We start from the raw sequence: 19779 nt of genomic DNA on the forward strand, positions 1-19779 counted from the left end.
TATTATAGAACTTTTAGCCTTGATGGCAAAATATAATTTCTGAATATGGAAATTTGTATTTTTCTTGCTCGAGTAGGTTGTTGATGCCTATTATAGCTGGATAATTTCTTCCCAGTAATTTCCCATCCATTATCTACTTTTGTTCTTCTCATTTGTTTTAAAACCTTTTATCACAGGTTCAGCTTTGGGGTTTGGTACCGATTTGGGGCAGGTAGCAGATGAAATTGGCAGGTGACCTTTTAAACACCAGGACTCTGATCCCGTGGAGGAGCTCCACAGGATCAGAGAACTGGTAGATAAAGAATGCAGTGAGGGAAACAGGGAGAGATCATTTGTGAAGCCTCCAATCATAGGTTGAATAGGAAAAGGGGCTGCAGCCGCAAATGGTTAAATAGAAAACTAGTAAAATGGGAATCTAGAACCAAACAATAATGGTATTTTATGCGGTCAAATGTTACAATAATTTAAAAGTTACTTTGCTGTGTTCTCTTCTGAGGGATTCTATGATATGGGGTAAGATTTTGAGAGCCATCTGGTGTTCACCTAAGGTTTTGGACTTGAACTTCCTCTAGCTCTAGCTAGTATAGACCCTACTTAGGATATGTGGGAACCAAACTATCTCTTGGGCATTACTGGCATATCGGCTTTATTGTGACAAATAGAAAGTCAGGACTATTTTAGCTAAAACAAAAAAAAGTGTTGGATTTTAGCCTGGTGAAAAGGAATTCATTGACAAACTAGGAAAGAAACTTTATCAATCAATGAACAGGAAAGTTGAATGAAAGATAGTTGCCTCTAGCTCACCTGGAAATTCCTGTCTCTTGCTTGAGGATGGGGGGTGGGGATTGGACTAGAAGACCTCCAAGGTCCCTTCCAGTTCTGTTATTTTCATATTCTGTTATTCTTCAAGTGGATTTACATAATCAAACAAACAGTATGCATGTGGCTTAGAAAGACATGCAATGTTCTTATTCTTACTCCTAGGGTTGCCTGGAGGAATCACTGCAAAGGAAAAGATCTGTCACAATGGACTCAGGGCTGCTAGCTCTTAGATGGATGGTCCTGCATTTCTCTTCTGCATTTCTCTTCCTCCTCCTGTGAGGGAAATGATACTACTTCTTATACCGTATAACCAAACTTTCACAATTCGATTCGATGCATGTACCCCACAAGTTGGGAAGAACAAGTTTCTTTGCATACAAATGATAATTTTAAATCTCTTTTAAACTCTTCAAATATTGCTTGAAAATTTTCAATAAAATGAGTATTGTGCATTTTGCCATTTTCATTTTACCCTTCATTATTGTGGCATAACTGAATTGGCTATAAATCTTTCCTCCAGCAAGAGAGAACTGCACCACTGTTTCAAAACCTGGCATCATGTAATAGAGATCCTGATGCATCTCTTCATACAATATTAGTAAACTATCTTGAAATTGTTACATGAACATTCTAAATTGGCATTCAAGGCCAGGAAATATCTAGGATGTACTTCTAGTTATATTTTAAGGCTTGGTTTTGTTTTTGTTTTTAAAATAAATTTTATTAATTTTTACAAAACAATACACAAACAAACAAAGCATAGAATGTAATAACATAAGAGATCTTTTCTGAAAAAACCAATAAAACATCCTATTTAAAGACAGAATAATTCCAAATTATCACATTTCCATACAAACACAATTTAATATATATATTTACCTTATCTGTTCAACTTACCTTATCCCAGCTTCTCTTTATTTCTCCCTTTCCTTCTATTATTCAAAGTATATTTCTTTTACTTTAGATAGTATACGTTCTTTATATCCATCTGTCTTATTTAAAATTTCATTATTCTCTTCCAACGTTCTTCTTACATTCTTCTAAGATTTTATTAATTCAAACATGGACATACAAAACACAGAACATAAATACCTAAAAATTCTTTTTGGAAAGCGGCTTACCCCGGGTTACCTCTTTTTATACAGACATAAATCAAATTCATACTCACTTAATATACTGTTTCATATCTTAATTAACATTCTGTATTTTCTATATATTTTCTCTCCTCTATTCACTCTCATAATTCTATTATATTTATTTCATCTCATTTTAAATAATTATACTTGTATCTTTTGTCTGTTCTCTTCAATTATCTATTTATCTTTTCTTTCTAATACAATATTTCTCCTGTAATCACTAGTTGAAGTATGACAACTTTTTATCTTTCCCCTAGATTTGACACTTGAAATAATACATACTTTCCATACTGATTCTGCTTAGCACAAAGTACTATATTTTAAAATAATAAAACAAAAATAAAAAAGGGATTGAGTTTATAGTATGATCAAAACAATATTCCATAGAAAATTAAACTCTATTATTTACTCTTAAGCATTTTATATATTCCCTTTAATACATTATTAACTCATAATATTTCAATTTTCAACTCAGTTTCAAATACTAATATCTACAATACAATCTTATGTACTTTTGCAGAATCATATATTTTTTTAATTTAAATTTTACCCTTTATCTCTGAAAAAAACCCTTTTTTTTAGCATCTTGTTTTAAACCTTTCCTTTTTCTCTTCCTTTCTTATCAATTCTGATCCCCCCCCCCTCTCAAATTCCACTTTTTTGATCTTCCCTCTCTGTTGTGTTTCTCTTTTCTGTTGCTTTCTGGCATTGTATCGATTTTTCATCTTATTTTCCCCTTTCTTGGTTGCTTTTTTAAGTTCTGAATTCTCCGTTTTCTTTCCCCCCTTGTTCTTTTCAGCTATATTTTTTTGTCCATTAAAGATGGCTTCTCCTTTTTCATCCCAGTCCTCTTGTTCTTGTATTTCTTTTTGAGTGGAAATCGCCATTTCCAAAAAAGAAAGATAGATCCAAAAGAGCCCTTGCCTTCTTGTTCCTCTTCTTGTAGCTTTTGAAATTCCATTTGTAATTCTTGCACAGATAGTGCCATTTTTATTTTTTTTATCTTTAAAAGAGCAACCCAAATGTTTTTAGTCTTTCAAGAAATAGTTCCCCTCAAATCCCAAAGTCACAAAGTCACAAAGTCACAAAGCAATCCAAATCAGAACAAACTGTTCCATTAACACTTTCTTCTTCTTCTTCTTCTTCTTCTTCTTCTTCTTCTTCTTCTTCTTCTTCTTCTTCTTCTTCTTCTTCTTCTTCTTCTTCTTCTTCTTCTTCTTCTTCTTCTTCTTCTTCTTCTTCTTCTTCTTCTTCTTCTTCTTCTTCTTTTCCTCCTCCTGGGGTGAGATTCAATTAGACAGTTTCAAAATGATTTTTAGAAGCCTTATTGTCATTAATTTCTAATCTTATAAACTTCAAGCAGTCTTCTTCAATAGAGTCTTAGAATAAGTTTTTTATCTCTTCTTTCCCACTTATAGCAATAAACTTTTAATTTTTAATTCCGATGTTACAAAATCTTTTATCCCCTTGGCCTTAATTTTTAGGTTTATTTACCTTCTTTGCCCAAGCAGTTTTTCCAAATTTCAGCTACTTCCATAGGGAAGGAGAGTGAGAAAAAATAACTTTCCCTTTCACAACTTTCTTCCACCACTTGCACAGTCTTTCTGGGAAACAATGTAGCAATAAAAAAGGCAAGTTTCCAGGTTTTAAAGGTTCCTCTTTGTCCCGGTTCAGCCAGAGAAAAACTTTCACTTTCTTCCTCCTGCACAATCTTGTCCAGCTGCAGGCTTCTTTGTGGCAGCCATTGCTGACCGCCGCTCCACCACCTTGGGAAAAGGGGGTTTTGCCAGCTGGGGAGGGGGTCTGAGACACCCCCAAACCCCTGTCTGGGTCACCCCTATCTTCAGCTGCCTCTATGGGGCAGCTATATCCTCCAAATCCAAACGGATCAGAGGCACCTCGGCAGCGAGCACAGCAGGGATCGCGCGGAGTCGTGAATCCCTGCTGCTGCCAAAGCCTTGCAAACCGGAAGTTTTAAGGCTTGGTTTTTCCTGTACAGTATAGCTGATGTCTGAATTTATAATCTGGTGGCCATCTTATTACGATCCATTGACCTGGAAGATACCAGAATATCCAAACAAGAAAGCAACATTAGCAGATTAAATTATACAGGCAAAATTATTGTGGTTTATGCTGTTCCAAAGTCCTCATTTTACCTTCTTTCAAAGTACAGATATGTTACACTGTTAAATCTAGTCTATTGAGTGCATCATCAGTTCCAGGATGTAGTTAACAAGTCAGAGGAAGAGGAAGGCTTGACGCCTAAGGTGGGACCACACTCACAGTATCCTGGTTTCTAGTTGTTGCCTTAAACATTATTCCAAACTAGTTGTTTTGCTTACATTATAATTATATAGAATGACTACTTGATTTATATTCAGTCTCCTAAAATATCTCATTCTCCCATCATGCTGTTTCTGCAGTGGTCTACTGCACCAGGGAAATGCAATTTGTTTCCTTTTTTGTATAGAATTTTTATTAAAAGTATTAAAGGAGAAGATAAAAACTAATACAAACTAATATAAAGTAAGGAAAAAGAAAGAAAAAGAATGAAGCAAAGAGGGCAAAAAATGCAACAAAATAAAAAAGTTGAGGAAAAACAGAAAATAAAGAAAAAAATGTTATAAAAGTAATATGTTTTTAGTTTCTAAAATTACACAACACTCTTTTTTCCATAATCTATCCTATCTAATCATCAAAATCATAAATCATGTTCCGTTTTTATTTTTATGCAAAAATTCCATAAGAAGCTTTCAGTCACCAATAAATATAAATAATATTACCAACAAGGCTCACCGAATTGGAGGAGGGGGGTTTGATGGGATAGATTAGGGAGGATTCTCATTGCCAGATTTTTAATTTTAATTTTTATGTTTTTATTGTATACTAATTGATTTTGCACTTTTTAACTTTTATTATATTGTAAGCTACTCAGAGATGTTGTATTAGTCAGATGGGAGGCATAGAAACCCACTAGATCGGGTCCCCAACCGCCAGTCCCTGGACCGGTACCAGTCCGTGGATCATTTTGGACCGGGCTGCCTACTTTGCTTGGGCACCATCTTGTTTTGAAGTCTGCCCTCAGCAGCGCCAGTCAGCAGCCTGAGGGAGAAAGGAATGCGGGGTGGGGAGAAAGCTCACTCCAGCGGCTCCGCCACGAAGCGCCTCTTTCCATCTGGGGAAAGGGAGTGAGAGCGAAAACAAGAGAGAGGCATGTGAGCCAAAAGCTGGAGTGGGGTGGAATGAAGGGGCTCAGATCCTGATCCAGACCCTCGCGGGACCCCAAAAGTAGCCCTGCTCTTGTCCGGGTTGCCGGAGGGGCGCCGGGGCCATGGCTCGGTGGCGGTGGCAGAGCTGTCAGCCGGGGGAGGACGAGGGTGTATGACGAAAGGTGCCGGGCGGACGCGAAGGCAGTCGCCACCCGAAACAACCGGGAGAGGAGAAGAGAAGAGAGCGAAAGAGACGAGAATCCTAAAACACACAGGGCAGAATGTTGCTTTAGCCAAGCTACACAGTGAATATCTACTAAAAGTTTGACTGATTTAATATGGATTTATTCCCAGGTAATTGAAAGTCTTATTTCAGCTGGAAGAATTCTAGACAATGCTCTGCTTGCCAAGGGGTTGCAGCGAAATGGGGCAAGAGAGATCTGGAAAGAAGTGGGCTCTCCAGGTATTTGGACTGAATCCCCGGAATTCCTTATATGCCTGGATTTCTGAACCTCAACAACTTTAAAATGTGTGGACTTTGACTCTCTGAATTCCCCACACACCTTACAATTGTTGAGATTGTGGAAAGCTGAAGACTATATGCGAGATCAAACCCATCCTAAATGTAAAATCTGAATTGCAGATTATTACCTTACAAAACGCTTTTGGAGAAAACATATATTTTTGCCAAACATATATTTTTGTTTGATCATGATCAACTGAATCATGATGACTTTATTGGAGTCTAGTCTTGCATTTATACACATTTTTAGTAATCCTCCAACAATGGTTAATTTTGGTGAGTTGATAGTGTAATAGCAAATAAAATAAAAATAAAAATAAATAAATAAATAACCCTAACCAGTCCTTGAAAAAGTGTTCCTACGTGAAACTGGTCCCTGGTACAAAAAAGGTTGGGGACCACTGCACTAGATAATCATAAGTAATGACTTTCCCCAGTTGTCTGGGGAATTCTGGGAGTTGAAGTCCATACATCTTCAAGATGCAAGGTTGAGAAACATTGATAAACTGAAATAATCTTCCATGGCTTTTTTTTCTAACCGTTCATCCAATAATTCAATAAAGGAAGGCCCTGGGTCCAATAGACTATTGATTTATAAAAACCATTTGTATCAAACTATGCCTTTGAAGTCAAATATTCTTAGGGTTTTTTCATGATCATAATAAACATAATAAAATGTTCCCTCATGTTGTTCACATTTCCAATGTGCATTTGAAGAGTCTTTTTACATTCTAGATAATTTTTCTGGCCTCATGTACTAATGAGACATCATTTAATACAAATTCTCTTGGAGATCATAACATAATGTGAATTTAACCCTTTGGACCATGTATTTTCCTACTAGACCATGTATTTTCCTACTAGTTATAGTAGTATAACCAAAATTCTTAGCCCACTTTATCATGCATTCTTTAACCTGTTCTTCCATTCTTTAATCTGTTCTTTATAATTACAATTCATTTTCATCCTCAAAATACAATTATATTTCAAATTCTGGCTCTCTTTGCTTTGTCTTTTTATCTATTTTAAATCTTTCAGATGACTGTAAATGGGGAAATCATTGACAATTATATCCATCTGCTATTCATTGCGCTCTTGATCTGATTTTATATTCCCCTTCAGGGTTTTCCAATAAGTGTGATATGTCAACTATTTACCGGTTCTCTTCCATAATATGCTTCTTGAGCTGAGACACCTCAAGGTATTTGTGGCCACAACCTGGGTTTATATTTATTGCATATCTTTAATATGGCATGATGAAGGGCGTTATTTTGAGGGAAGGAAAACTCTTAAAAACTTTCTCAGTGTTGGAAAAAAATCATGACCAAGGACAGGACGAGACAACTGAAAAACCCCAACTGAATCTCCTCATGGTAACTTCCTTTGTGAAAATAAGAGAAGCATGGAAAGTCTCCAAGGTTGCAGGCTGCTAGAGAGAGGATTTTACTGGACACAAGAAAAGGTGGGACATAAATAAGTGTAATAGGATTTCCTGCTCATATTTCCAAAATCTAAAGAATATCTAGAACAAACAGGTGAATAGAATAGAACTGCTAGAATAAAAAGAAGGTGAAATGGGAAAAGAAGGAACTAATTTTAACTTCTATAATGGAAACTGAGCTGATATCTGATAAAATGAATGAGAACAATTTAAAACCACATAGAGGTTGTCATGGGGAGGTGCAAGATATACAACCATTCATAACAATGATGCTAATTCAGAGGTGATGTCACTGAGGCCAAATAATGAGAAGCAGAAATGGGTTCTTTTAAAAGAGAGCAGGGTGGAGGCTGTGTGGATCTCGGAGAATGAGAACAAGTTCCTGCTTTCTGGGATCCAAAAGGTATTACTGTTAGATTGGATGTGAAATATGCCAAATCTGTTAGATCTTACTAGATAGACAGACAAACAAAATTTGAAATGAAGTATGTTGTGGTTCACTGGAAGCTGGTGCAGACAGCGAGGATGAAAGGAGACCAGTCAGGGAGTCCGGAGAGGACTCGGATGAGGATCCTGAGTCCGATGCAGGGGTGGGGTCAGTGTTCTGTCGTGGAACAAAGACGGACTCGAGACCGGAGTTGAATTCAGCTCTTTATTAACTGTCAGTAACTTCAACTCAACTCGAGCCATGGCAGCCTCTTTTATAGTGGCTGCTTGCAGCTCGTGGCCAATGGCATCATTTTAAACCTCCCGCCATTTGGCAGACCAATCGCAACAGTTGTTAACCACCAATCGCTAGGCGGCAGTGGTAGTCCAATCAGAACATAGTATTACGAGTATGCAAATGTCTATATACAACACCCCTCCCCTCTTGGTTCGGTCCAACTCTATGTTATGTAGTCACGTAAGTAGGCGGGGCTTTTATGGTTCCTACTTGACCTGCGCAGTTCAGTCTCTGTGTTGTCTTCGGTTGGTTTGGACGGGATCTCTGTCTCTCCTGTCTTTCTCCCTGGAATCTCCTGGAAGGGTGAGTCAGCCATGCCACTCCTGCCTGGTCTCTTCAGGCTGGTTGAGTCAGCTTTGCCACTCCCTCCTGGCTTACCCGGGCAGGTTGAGTCGGCTCGGCTGCTTCTTCCCTGGTGGCTTCCAGCTCCTTTCTTCCGAACTCGCCTGTAGGTAAGTAGGTTTTTTGTTGTTATTGGGCTTTCTGGTACTGGTTGGTGACTTGTTTTTGTTGTGTTAATGGAGGGTCTTCCCTTTCTTTATTATTTGAGGGTTCCCCCTCCCCTCTGGTTTTATTATTATTTATTGGATTTTGTGTGTGGGCATGTTTTATGCCTCGGGGTGTGTCGGTGATTCATTCAAGAGTTCAAGACCGTAGTTGGTCTATGTGCCTCTTCCAGGTTCTGCCATCCATCGTTTCCAATCAGTATGACCGGGGCCCTGTTATTTGCGTTATTGTGGCCGGCAGCCCCAATGGGTCCCCAGCAAGATTTTTTGCGTATACCAGGTTGCCTGGTATAAATGTGCGGTACTTACTGGAGGAGTCTGGTGTCTTTTCAGGATTGTAGGTGGGGTGCAATCTATCCAAATGTGTCCACAATTTTCTGCCCATTAAAAGTTCAGCTGGACTTTTGTTCGTTGATGTGCTCGGTGTTATATGTTGGATTGTGAGCATTGTATTGATTTTGTCTTGAATGTCACCTGTGTCAAGTTTTTTCAATGCCTCTTTCGTATATCGAACTATGCGTTCCACCTGTCCATTTGAAGAAGGGTGAGCTGGTGCTGTTAGGGCATGTCATATGCCCTGTTCTGCGAGGAATTGTTCAAAAGCTAAGGCTGTGAACTGTGGGCCATTGTCTGAAACTAACAAGTCTGGTAACCCATGCGTGGCGAAAAGTTTTCTTAGTTGTTTGGTGACAGTTTCAGTCGTCGTGGAATTAATGATGCTGACCTCCAACCAGTTTGAGTAGGCATTGACAATGATTAAAAATGTATATCCTTTTGTGGGTCCAGCGAAATCTAGTTTTTTTGGAACAACAACTCTATCCCCCCACAGCATACATCCTTTTTCAACTGACAGCTCAGTTTGCCGGGTTCTGGAAGATTTAAAAGTCTAATTCTTATCATTTTCTGGCCAGCCCCTCCCTATCCAGTTCAGGATTTGGGCCATCAGTGCATCTTTTGTGGTTTCCTTTGCGATGTCTGATGCGGTGATAGGCAGGTTTGGTAATGTTTCAATTTGTAGGGTGGACATGGTAGGAGCTGGGTCGTCGTCCAGATGTGGTAGAGGTGAGTGGCTCAGTGCGTCGGCATGGGGTATGGCTTTTCCTGGTCAGTGGACAAGCTTATAGTCATAGGCTGCAAGGAATTCTGACCACTGTGTCATCCTTGGTGACAGGATGTTGGAGGTGGCTCTGTTTCCCACCAGGATTCCCAACAGTGGCTTGTGGTCAGTAATTAAGGAAAATGTCCTACCATAAAGGTATTCGTGAAAATGTTTGACCCCCGATATAGCGGCTAGGGCTTCTCTATCCAGTTGGCTGTAGTTTCTTTCAGCTTTTGACAGTGTTTTGGAGTAAAAGGCGATTGGTGCCTCTCTGCCATCGGCTAGTGTGTGGCTAAATATGGTGCCCACACCGAATGGTGATGCGTCGCAGGTGACAGTCAGTGGCAATGTGTCGCTGTATTGGATTAATACAGATTCGGACGTTATTAAGTCTTTAACTCCCTGGAATGCGGCTTCTTCTCGTTGGCCCCAGGCCCAGGTGGCTTTTTTATCTAGTAGTCTGTGCAGTGGTTCTGCTATTGTTGCCTTCTGCGGGAAAAAGACATTGCAAAAATTAATGAGTCCCAAAAATGCCTGTAAGTCTGTTTTATTTTGGGGTCTGGGTGCTTCTTTTATAGCTCTTTTTTTTTTCAGTGGGGTGAATCCCTGCTTCATCAATAAGGTATCCCAGGAACTCGACCTGATTTGTAATAAGTTGGCATTTTTCTTTTTTGACTTTGAGTCCTGCTTCTCTAAATCTTTGCAAGACCTCCCTCAACCAGTCTTTTAGTTGCTTTTTATTTCTGGTGGATACCAATACATCATCAAAATAAGGGACCACCCTTTTAGTCCTTGTAGGAGGTGCTCCATCAGGCTTTGAAAACGCCTGGGGCCACGCTGACACCAAATTGCAGCCTGTTGCATTTGAATGCCCCCTATGCGTTACAATAGTCTGTGCCTCTGCTGTCTTGGGATCAACCGGCAATTGTTGATATGCTTGCGCGAGATCAAGCTTTGCAAAAACTTTTCCTCCCCCAACAAGTGCAAAAGGTGCTGAACTACTGGAACGGGTATGCGCTCTGCTGCAATGCGTGGTTTAGGGTGGCCTTATAGTCACCACAGATGCACATGGACCCATCTGGTTTCAGGGGGTCACAATCGGAGTTTCCCATCTTGCATGGTCGATTGGCTCTAGTGCCCTTTGCGCGATGAGTTTTTTCAGCTGCTCATCGATTTTTGGCTTTAAGGAAAAGGGACGCGTCTGGCCTTTAGCCGGATGGAGGCTGTTTGGGTTCAGACTAAATGAGATAGGGGTCCCACGGTACTTGCCTAGCATCCCGTCGAATACGTCCTGGGTCTCCTTCATCAGGCTTTCTTCCCAGTCCGTCTCGGTGACGCTGTTGATTCCTGTCACCTCGATCCCCAAGGGTGTGAACCATTCGAGTCCAAACAGGCTGGGGCAATCTCGGTTGACGATTGTCAATGGAATGACCTCAGTATGTCTTTTGAAATTTATTTTGAAATGTCCCAGTCCAACTACCAGAATCTTATTTCCTTGGTAGTCTTTTAACGTCAGGCTTTGCTCTTGAGTTCTTTTTTGTATGTCTGGTATCAGGTTTTTATCAGGTTTTTATGGTGTTCCATGATACCATTGACAAGCGGAGTCCACTTCCATCTCACATGGTTGACCTTCTATTTTAATGTTTATATGAACTTTCCTTGCATCAGTTACTCTGGCATTTCCAATGATGGTTGTTTTGTGTGTTTCCTCTTTTTGTTGATTCGCTTACTTCTGTTTTTTCGGCTCCAGCGACTCCCGGTCTGTCTTTCTCTAGTTCTGGGGGCGGGGTGCTGCCTCATCTTTAGGACTATAGCTCTTTTTGTTTTGGCAGACCCTTACAATGTGCCCCCGTTTTTCGCAGTGTCTGCAGATGACGTCCAAAAAACGGCACTCAGAACGCAGATGATCTCCTCCACATCCAGCACACTGAAACTCAGGTTTCCTTCCTCTTTTTCTCGCCAGTTTCATTCTGACTGGAGCCTATATATTTCCTCGTCTTCATCCTCGGTGTCGGGCGATGAATCAATGTCTTCATGGTGGGTGGTTGCAGTAGTGTGTTTCTGAGAACCTTCTGCATTCTTTTCTCAGCTTTGGCTTGGGCTGTTCTGCATTTCTCAGTTAGTCATATTCATTTGTCGCACTGTAGCCGCTGATTTCTTTGCTGCTTCAGCTGCGGTGGCTTCAGTGATAGCCTTGTTCATGGTGATGTTGGGTCGGTTCAGTAATTTGCTTTGTAAAGTAGTGTCTCTCAATCCGAGTACCACACGGTCTCTCATGACTTCATCCATGTTGAGAAATTCGCATGCTCCTCCAATGTCCCTTAGTGCTGCTACGAAATCCCCGATACTCTTGCCTTCTCATTGATCTCGTTTATAAAATTCATATCTTCGGATGAGGTTGGAGACAACCAGCACGTAATGGGCTCTCAGCATCTGGTTTAAATCTGGCCATGCCATCTGCTTAGCATCATGAGGTTTGGCCAATGTCTTGGCCATATTGAAGATAGTCGGGCAGCAATGAGTCAGGAATACGGCTCTCTTCCTCTGGTCAGTGATTCCTTGCAGTTCATTACTCTCCAGGAACATAAGGAACCTGTCAATATATGTCTCCCAGTCCTCTTCAGCTGGGTTGAATGGTGCAGGTGGTGAGTTATTGCCGGCCATCTCGTCGATTGCTCGGTTCACATTGCCACATGCTTACAGTCTTTTTCCTCTTGATCCCACCCTCGTCGCCAGTGTTCTGTCGTGGAAAAAAGACGGACTCGAGACCGGAGTTGAATTCAGCTCTTTATTAACTGGCAGTAACTTCAACTCAACTCGAGCTGCGGCAGCCTCTTTTATAGCGGCTGCTCACAGCTCACGGCCAATGGCATCATTTTAAACCTCCTGCCATTTGGCAGACCAATCGCAACAGTTGTTAACCACCAATTGCTAGGCAGCAGTGGTAATCCAATCAGAATGTAGTATTATGAGTATGAAATGTCTATATACAACAGTCAGGACCACCTGGGAGTGGGGTGCTGCCTTCGGAGTCTGGCAGCAGTGAAGCAGAGGACCCACGGAAGCCTGTCCCCAGTGTGCATGTGCGCAGAGCTGCTGGAAGGCGAGAGCAGCTGAAACTAAGGGGCAACTCAGGATTAAGGCTCAGAGGTGATGGCCCCTCCCATAAGGGATAAAATTCAGACCTGGATGATGAAACCTTTGCAGGAAGCAAAGTAGTCTGATAGATTCCGAGGCTTTGTCTGTGTCCCAGGCTTGTTTGAGTGCTGGCTGATGTAATCTTCCCAGGTGCCATGTGGTGAGATGGGTAGAAGGCTAATCCTACTTTTGTTTGGTAGAATAGACTGGCTCAGGCCTTAAGGGCCCATTGACAAAGTTTCTGCCTCTCTGAGTTTCTACTTCTCTTTTTAGGGGAAATATTCTGCCTTTTTAATATTTCCTAGGCTATTTCAATTTTCTAGGAGAGGGGTGGATGGTAACTTCCTACACTTTCTTCCAGGAGTCTCTATGGCTTTTCATGAAAGCAGTTTTGACACTTTTTAATTATCCAATGCACCCATCACTTCATGAAGATTCATGCTTAATCATCCTGTCTCTCAAATTTTGTTCAAATTCCTAGTTGGGTCATTGTGATAGTACCTAGCCACATTGCTTTTTGTTGACCTGTTATCCTTCTTCAGTCTGCTCCTCTACTTAGTATCCCATTTCTAAGCTTCTCACAAGTTGTCTACCTTCCCCCACAAAGACATATCTGTGCCTCCAAGCCACCCAATCCAGTGTAGTCTGATTTCTAACGAGCATCAGATCCATAATTGGTGAGGTCCCCTATTCCACAAACATCAACAGTCTCTAATTTTTTTCTGCTTTATATATTAAGTTTATGCAAATATTTGGAAATAACTTTAAAACATCTGGGGTGGGACATATTCTAGTTTGCCTCTCCTGGCAGCTTTTGCAAATGATGACATCATAGATGATATTGTCTGTGTTAAGAGAATTGTGTGTGATCCCCAAAGGATGCATGCCTTGAAGTCAATCTTTCATTAACATCTTCCATTTATAATATTGGATAGCAATTGCACTTTTTTGAAAGTTAATTTTCTTTTGTTGCACAATTGTACAACTTTAACATTGGTGGTAAAATATAGTTTCCTGATAGGCCAACTTTTATAGCTGTACTCGAATTCTGATTGCTTGGGTTTAATAGTATTTTGAATTTGGGTTTAACTAAGTCTTTCAAATCCTGATTTAAAGGTAGATTGGCACACAGCTTAGCAGGATGAATGTTGATGCCTATTATAATTGGATAATTTCTTGCCAGTAATTTGACATCTGTTATTCAGTTTTGTGCTTGTCGGCTATTTATAGATTTTTTAAAACAGGTTCATCATCAGGAATTAGCACCCAGTTGGGACAGGAAGGAAAAGAATTTGGCAAATGAGATTCTAATCTCATGAATGCACTCCAAGGTATCTGGGAACTGGATCTTTAAAGAACCTAGTAGTGAGACAAGCAGGGAGAAATGGTTTGTAAATCCTCCAATTTGAGGATGTGTAGGAAAGGGGGCTGCAGCAGCAGATCATGAGACAGAAAACTCACAAGTTGTCTACCCTCCCCCACAAAGAGATATCTGTGCCTCCAAACCACCGAGTCCAGTGTTGACTGATATCTAATGAGCATCAGATCCATAATTGGTGAGGTCAGCACTGAGCATTTAAAACCATAAACATACTATGTGGTCAACAATTAGAGTTATCTAATAGTTGCTCTGCTATGTGCCCTTCTGAGACACTCAAAGGCTATGATGGTGAACCGATGGCACATGTGCCAGAAGTGGCATGCAGAACCATCTCTGCCAGCATGGGAGCCATCACCCCAGATCAGATCCACTGCACATGCACGCCTGCCTCCTGCCAGCCAGCTGATTGTCAGGTATCTGCCAACCACGCATGGGTAGCGGGGCATGCATGGGAGATGCACGCGCATGCACAAAGGCATGAGATACAAACGGGACATAGCACATGGATGAACAGAGATGCGCAGGGAGCGGGGGGTTGCAATTGGATGCAAAGAAGTGCGCAGTGCATGTGAAGGGGATTGCACATGCATGCACAGGCTGCATTATGGGTGCAGGCGTACATGTGCATGCACGCGCATGCACACACACACTTTCAGCACGCGACAACGAAAAGGTTAGCCATCACTGTTCTAAGGTTTTGTGCAGGATTTTATGACCTCTGTGGTGGTTGTTAGGAATAACATAGGTTACCTAACGTAGTTTGGGTAAAATAATATATATAAACTATGATTGTAAGTTTAAGTGTGTGTCACTTTAAAACTGCAAAGCATGTAATTTTTGGTGCGGTGTGAAACCACCATAAGAGGGAGCAAGAGAACCTGACGATTCCCTGACAATTACTGGATTGCATGGATTGATGGTTTGTTAACTGCGTGTTTTCCCCTACTGCTGAGTTGCTGAAGGAAGAAAGGAGTTTTGACTTCTTCATATCTCTACTGCAAGGAGATATATTACTGGACTGATATTTGTAAGTTTACTGACCTCTCTTTTTCGACACTGGAATTTGCAACTGAATAATCCCTGGACGGACTGAATTAGTGAATGATATATGGACTGTTTGACTATGCTATAACTCTTACTGGAATAAACTATTTAATTAGCACTGTGTATCTGTTTTACTGAGTGTAAGCTACAAAAACGTTTATCTCACATATTTTGCCTGCCTGCCTGACTGCTGTGCAGATTCTGCTAGGGTGTATCCCTAACACTGGTTATGGGCCCAGCTCCACAGTCAGACTAACCAGGATATAACAGGCTTATATAAAGTGAGAGTTAGTGTAGTTACACAATACTGTAAACAGACAGCTGTGTTTTATTAATTATAGTTTAATATCCAGAGAAAGATGGCAGAAGTCAATTTACCAAGTTTGTCTCTAATATCCAAACTGGATGGAACAAACTATGTTTCATGGTCTATGAAATGCAGCCTACTTCTACGCAGAGAAGGTTTGTGGAGTATAATTCAAAACCCACCAGAGGTAGATGCTTGGGATCCGGAGGATGAAGATGATGCCCCGAAAATACAAGAATATAAACTAAAGAATGAGCAAGCTCTCTGTATAATAGGACTGACACTCTGTGACCAGCAGCTTGTCCATATTCGTGGAGAAGAAACAGCTGCTAAGTGCTGGGAGAATTTAAAGAAGATTTATGTTCGAGACAGTGTAGGAGCACATATAAATCTTACACGGAAGCTGTTCAGAACACATCTTCAAAAGAATGTGTTGGGTATATGGATACTCCAACTGGTTTGGTTGAATAAATATGTAAACCTAGGATTAAGTGCTATGTAGCTTTAAGCACAAGAAACTGCAATGTCATTGTGGGTGCGGTTGCAGGCAGCCATAATAGGTAGGAGGGGAAACGTAATAGCCCCGGCTTCTGGATGCAACTGTCTGAGTCCGGCTTCTGCATGCACCTAGTTACTGTTCCTAGTCTGCTGCCTACTGTGTGCTGTGTTGGTCTATCTGCTTACCTTGGAGGCTACTGTGCCAGATACCATTTCACCTGAAGACAAGGACTGTTTGGTCTGGTGAGCTGTGGATTCAGCGTTAGTACTTGAGAGAAAGGTATCTTAAGAAGAAGATATACAAGCAGATAAGAACATTGTATTTACTGTAAATAGACTTGATAACTGGATTGATATACTGGATACTGACATATGGACTGAATGACTATTCTTAATCTCTGTATGAATTAAATACCTATTTAAACCACAAACAGTGTATTTGTCTCAAGTGTGTGTATACTCCTGGGCCCAGCCTCTCTCTCATTTGGCTGCCTGGCTTGACTGCTGCTGCACACTCTGCTAGGGGGTTTATCCCCAAACACTAACATTGGTTATGGGCCCAGAAGTGTGCACAGTCTAGCTAACCAGGATATACCAGAGAGATTTTGGTCAAGAGTTACGCACTGCTGCAAAGACAAACTGTTTGTTGAATAGTTATTTTTCTGCAGAGCAATGGCACAAATAGATTTGCCAAGTCTGTCCATGATATCCAGGTTAGATGGAACAAACTATGTTTCATGGTCAATGAAGTGTAGTTTACTGCTACGAAGAGAAGGTTTGTGGGACATAATTACAAACCCACCAGATGTATCAAACTTAAATCCTAACGATGAAGAGGATTATAAACTGATACAGGATTATGAAAGAAAGAATGAGCAGGCTTTGTGCATCATAGGTCTCACCCTGTCTGACCAGCAACTCATTCATATCCGTGGAGTGGAAAACGCTGCAGAATGCTGGGATAATCTTAAAAGGATTTATGTTCGAGACAGTGTAGGAGCTCATATCAATCTTACATGGAAGCTGTTTAGAACACATCTTGAGATAAATGGAGACATGTTGACTCATTTAAACTGTATGAAAAGCATTTTTCAACAACTGCAAGAAAAAGAGCTTATATTTAATGAGTTGCAACAAGTATACATCATATTGTCTTCTTTGGATCGAAGCTATGATGATTTTGTGACTGCATTAGAGGTATTGCCTAAAGACAGTTTATCAGTAACTGAGATAACCGGCAGGCTATTAGAGGAAGCCAGGAGAAGGAGTGAACGTGAACAGCTGAGGGAAGATAAGCCTAATGAAGAGAAATTATCTTCAAAGCCTGAGAGAAACCAGCTGTGTAAAGTAAAGCACCCGGAAGAAGAGAAGTTATCTTCAACGGCATACACAATTAAAAAGTGTTTTAATTGTGGAGGCAGAGGACATTTGGCAAGATTCTGCAGAAAAGGAAAACGCCAGAATTTAAAGAAGCCAAAGAAATCCTTTGAACTGGCCATGTTTAGCAATTGTGATATTAAGAATAATAAGTGCACACTGGAAAGGGATAACAAAAAGGTAACTGCAGCTTTAAATGGAGCATTATATGTCTTGCATGACAGTAAGAAAGGGGAGGCACAAACTGTATTTAATAATACCAAGCCTCATGATGAATGTATCCATTTATTGCATAGACGTTTGGGGCATGTAAATTTTAAAATGCTAAAACGTACAGTTGAGTTATCTGAAGGTATAAGGTTAAAACCCTGTGATAAGTATTTGCGTTGTAATGTCTGTTGTGAAGATAAGAGTAAAATAATGCCTGCAAATAGGCTAAATGGTTTTAAAACTAAAGAACCTTTAGAGGTAGTATTTGCAGACATTATAGGTCCAAAGAAACCCAGTATGGGGGGTGCTCGATATATACTGAGCATTATGGACCATTACTCTAGATATGGGTTTTGCTACTTAATGAAAAGCAAAACTGAAACATATCAACATTTCTTCAACTGGTTAAAGTTTGCAGAAAGAAAAAGCAAACGGCAACTGATAACCTTGGTGACAGATAATGGCACGGAATTTGTCAATAGCAAATTCCAGAATAGATTAAAGGCAGCTGGAATAGCTCATAAGAGATCTGCACCATACAGACCACAGCACAATGCATATATAGAGAGAAGAGGCCAAACTCTGCAGGAAATGACCCGTACTATGTTAACTGATTCTGGGTTACCTGATTCTTTGTGGGGGGAGGCCACAATGTGTGCTAATCATTTATTAAATAACGTTGTTAACTCAACCACTGGTGAAATACCATTCACCATGTGGCATGGCAGGAAGCCTGATTTGAGTTACCTGCACACATTTGGTGCACCAGCATGGGTGCATATCCCTACACAACTCAGGCGTAAAGGGCAACATAGAGCTAAACAATTTTTCTTTGTTGGTTACCAAGCTAACCATAGGGCATATAGATTTTGGGTGAAAGGCACATCTAGAGTGTTATGTAGTGCAAATGCCCAATTTCTAGAGCACGTAGGATGGGATAAGTTAGAGCAGGATAGCAATAAAGAGGTGGTTATTGAATCCTACAGAAATCCCATTAAGTATCCCTGTAACTTTAAGAAAAATGTAAAGCGAGAAGTACAGGAAGAGATAGTGCCCATAGAAGAAGAAAAGGAAGAAATAGCTCAGCAAGATGAGGAAAAGGACCAAGTAGTAACACAAAGAAGTCCTCATACAAGCCCAGTAATACCCAGAAGGACTACACGTATATCTAGACCGCCTGATAGATACCAGGCTAACACTGTGTGCCAGGTAAATAGAGTGCCATCTACTGTGGATGAGATAAAAAGGTATCCTTCTAAAGAGAAAGAAAAGTGGTATGCAGCAATTAATAAAGAATTGAAGTCTCTGAAGGATATGCAAGTGTATGAAAACGTGAGATTACCTAGTAATGAAAAACCCATTGGCTGCAAATGGATTTTTAAAATAAAAACAGATAAGGATGGAAACACAATCCATAAGGCAAGACTAGTAGCCCAAGGCTTTAGACAAAGTGCAAAAGACTATGATGAAGTATTTGCACCTAGTCTTAAAGCAGCAACGTTAAGGGCAGCATTAGTGTGGGCAGCAAGCAAGCAATATATAGTTAACCATTTAGATGTGGAAACTGCTTACTTGCATGCTCCACTAAGACATACTGTTTATATGAGAAGGCCTAATGGATTTAAAGGAGATAATAATAATGATTGTTGGTTATTGAAAAAGAGCCTTTATGGTCTTAAACAATCGGGCTATGAATGGAACCAGTATATTGTAAAGGAACTGACCAATATAGGATTTAAAGCTGGTTTAGCTGACCCATGTCTGTTTAAGAGAGAAAAGAATGGGAAGATATCATTATTATTGTTGTTTACTGATGATATTGCTCTGATAACTAAGACTAATGATGAAGCAAATGAAATAATTGCATCATTAGCCAAGAAAATAAAAATCAAGCAATTAGGGGAGATAAAAAGATATCTAGGTTTAAATATACTGAGAACACAGAAAGGGTTTAAGATATCTCAAGAAGATAAGATATCTAAATTGCTAGTAGATTATAAAATGGAACTTTGTAAGCCTGCAAAGACTCCAATGAGTCAGGATATTTGCAAAATGGATACACAAAGTCCCAAGTTTGATAAGGAACTGTATCAATCCTTGATTGGTAGCTTATCATATATTAGCAATTGGTCAAGGCCAGATATTGCTTTTAGTATTAATCAGCTGGCACGACACAATAATGACCCGCTTCAATGTCACTGGATAGCATTGAAAAGAATCCTAAGATAACTTAAAGGAACATTACACCATGCACTGTATTTAGAACCAAAAGGTGATCTCATATTGAGTGCTTATGCAGATGCTAGTTTTGCATCAGAAAGAGACACAAAGAAAGTCGACTTCAGGAACAGCCATAATGCTGGG

The sequence above is a fragment of the Pseudonaja textilis genome, chromosome 2 (genome assembly GCF_049901715.1).
Source record: "Pseudonaja textilis isolate UNSWEBS1 chromosome 2, rPseTex1.2, whole genome shotgun sequence".
In the NCBI taxonomy this organism is placed as follows: Eukaryota; Metazoa; Chordata; class Lepidosauria; order Squamata; family Elapidae; genus Pseudonaja; species Pseudonaja textilis.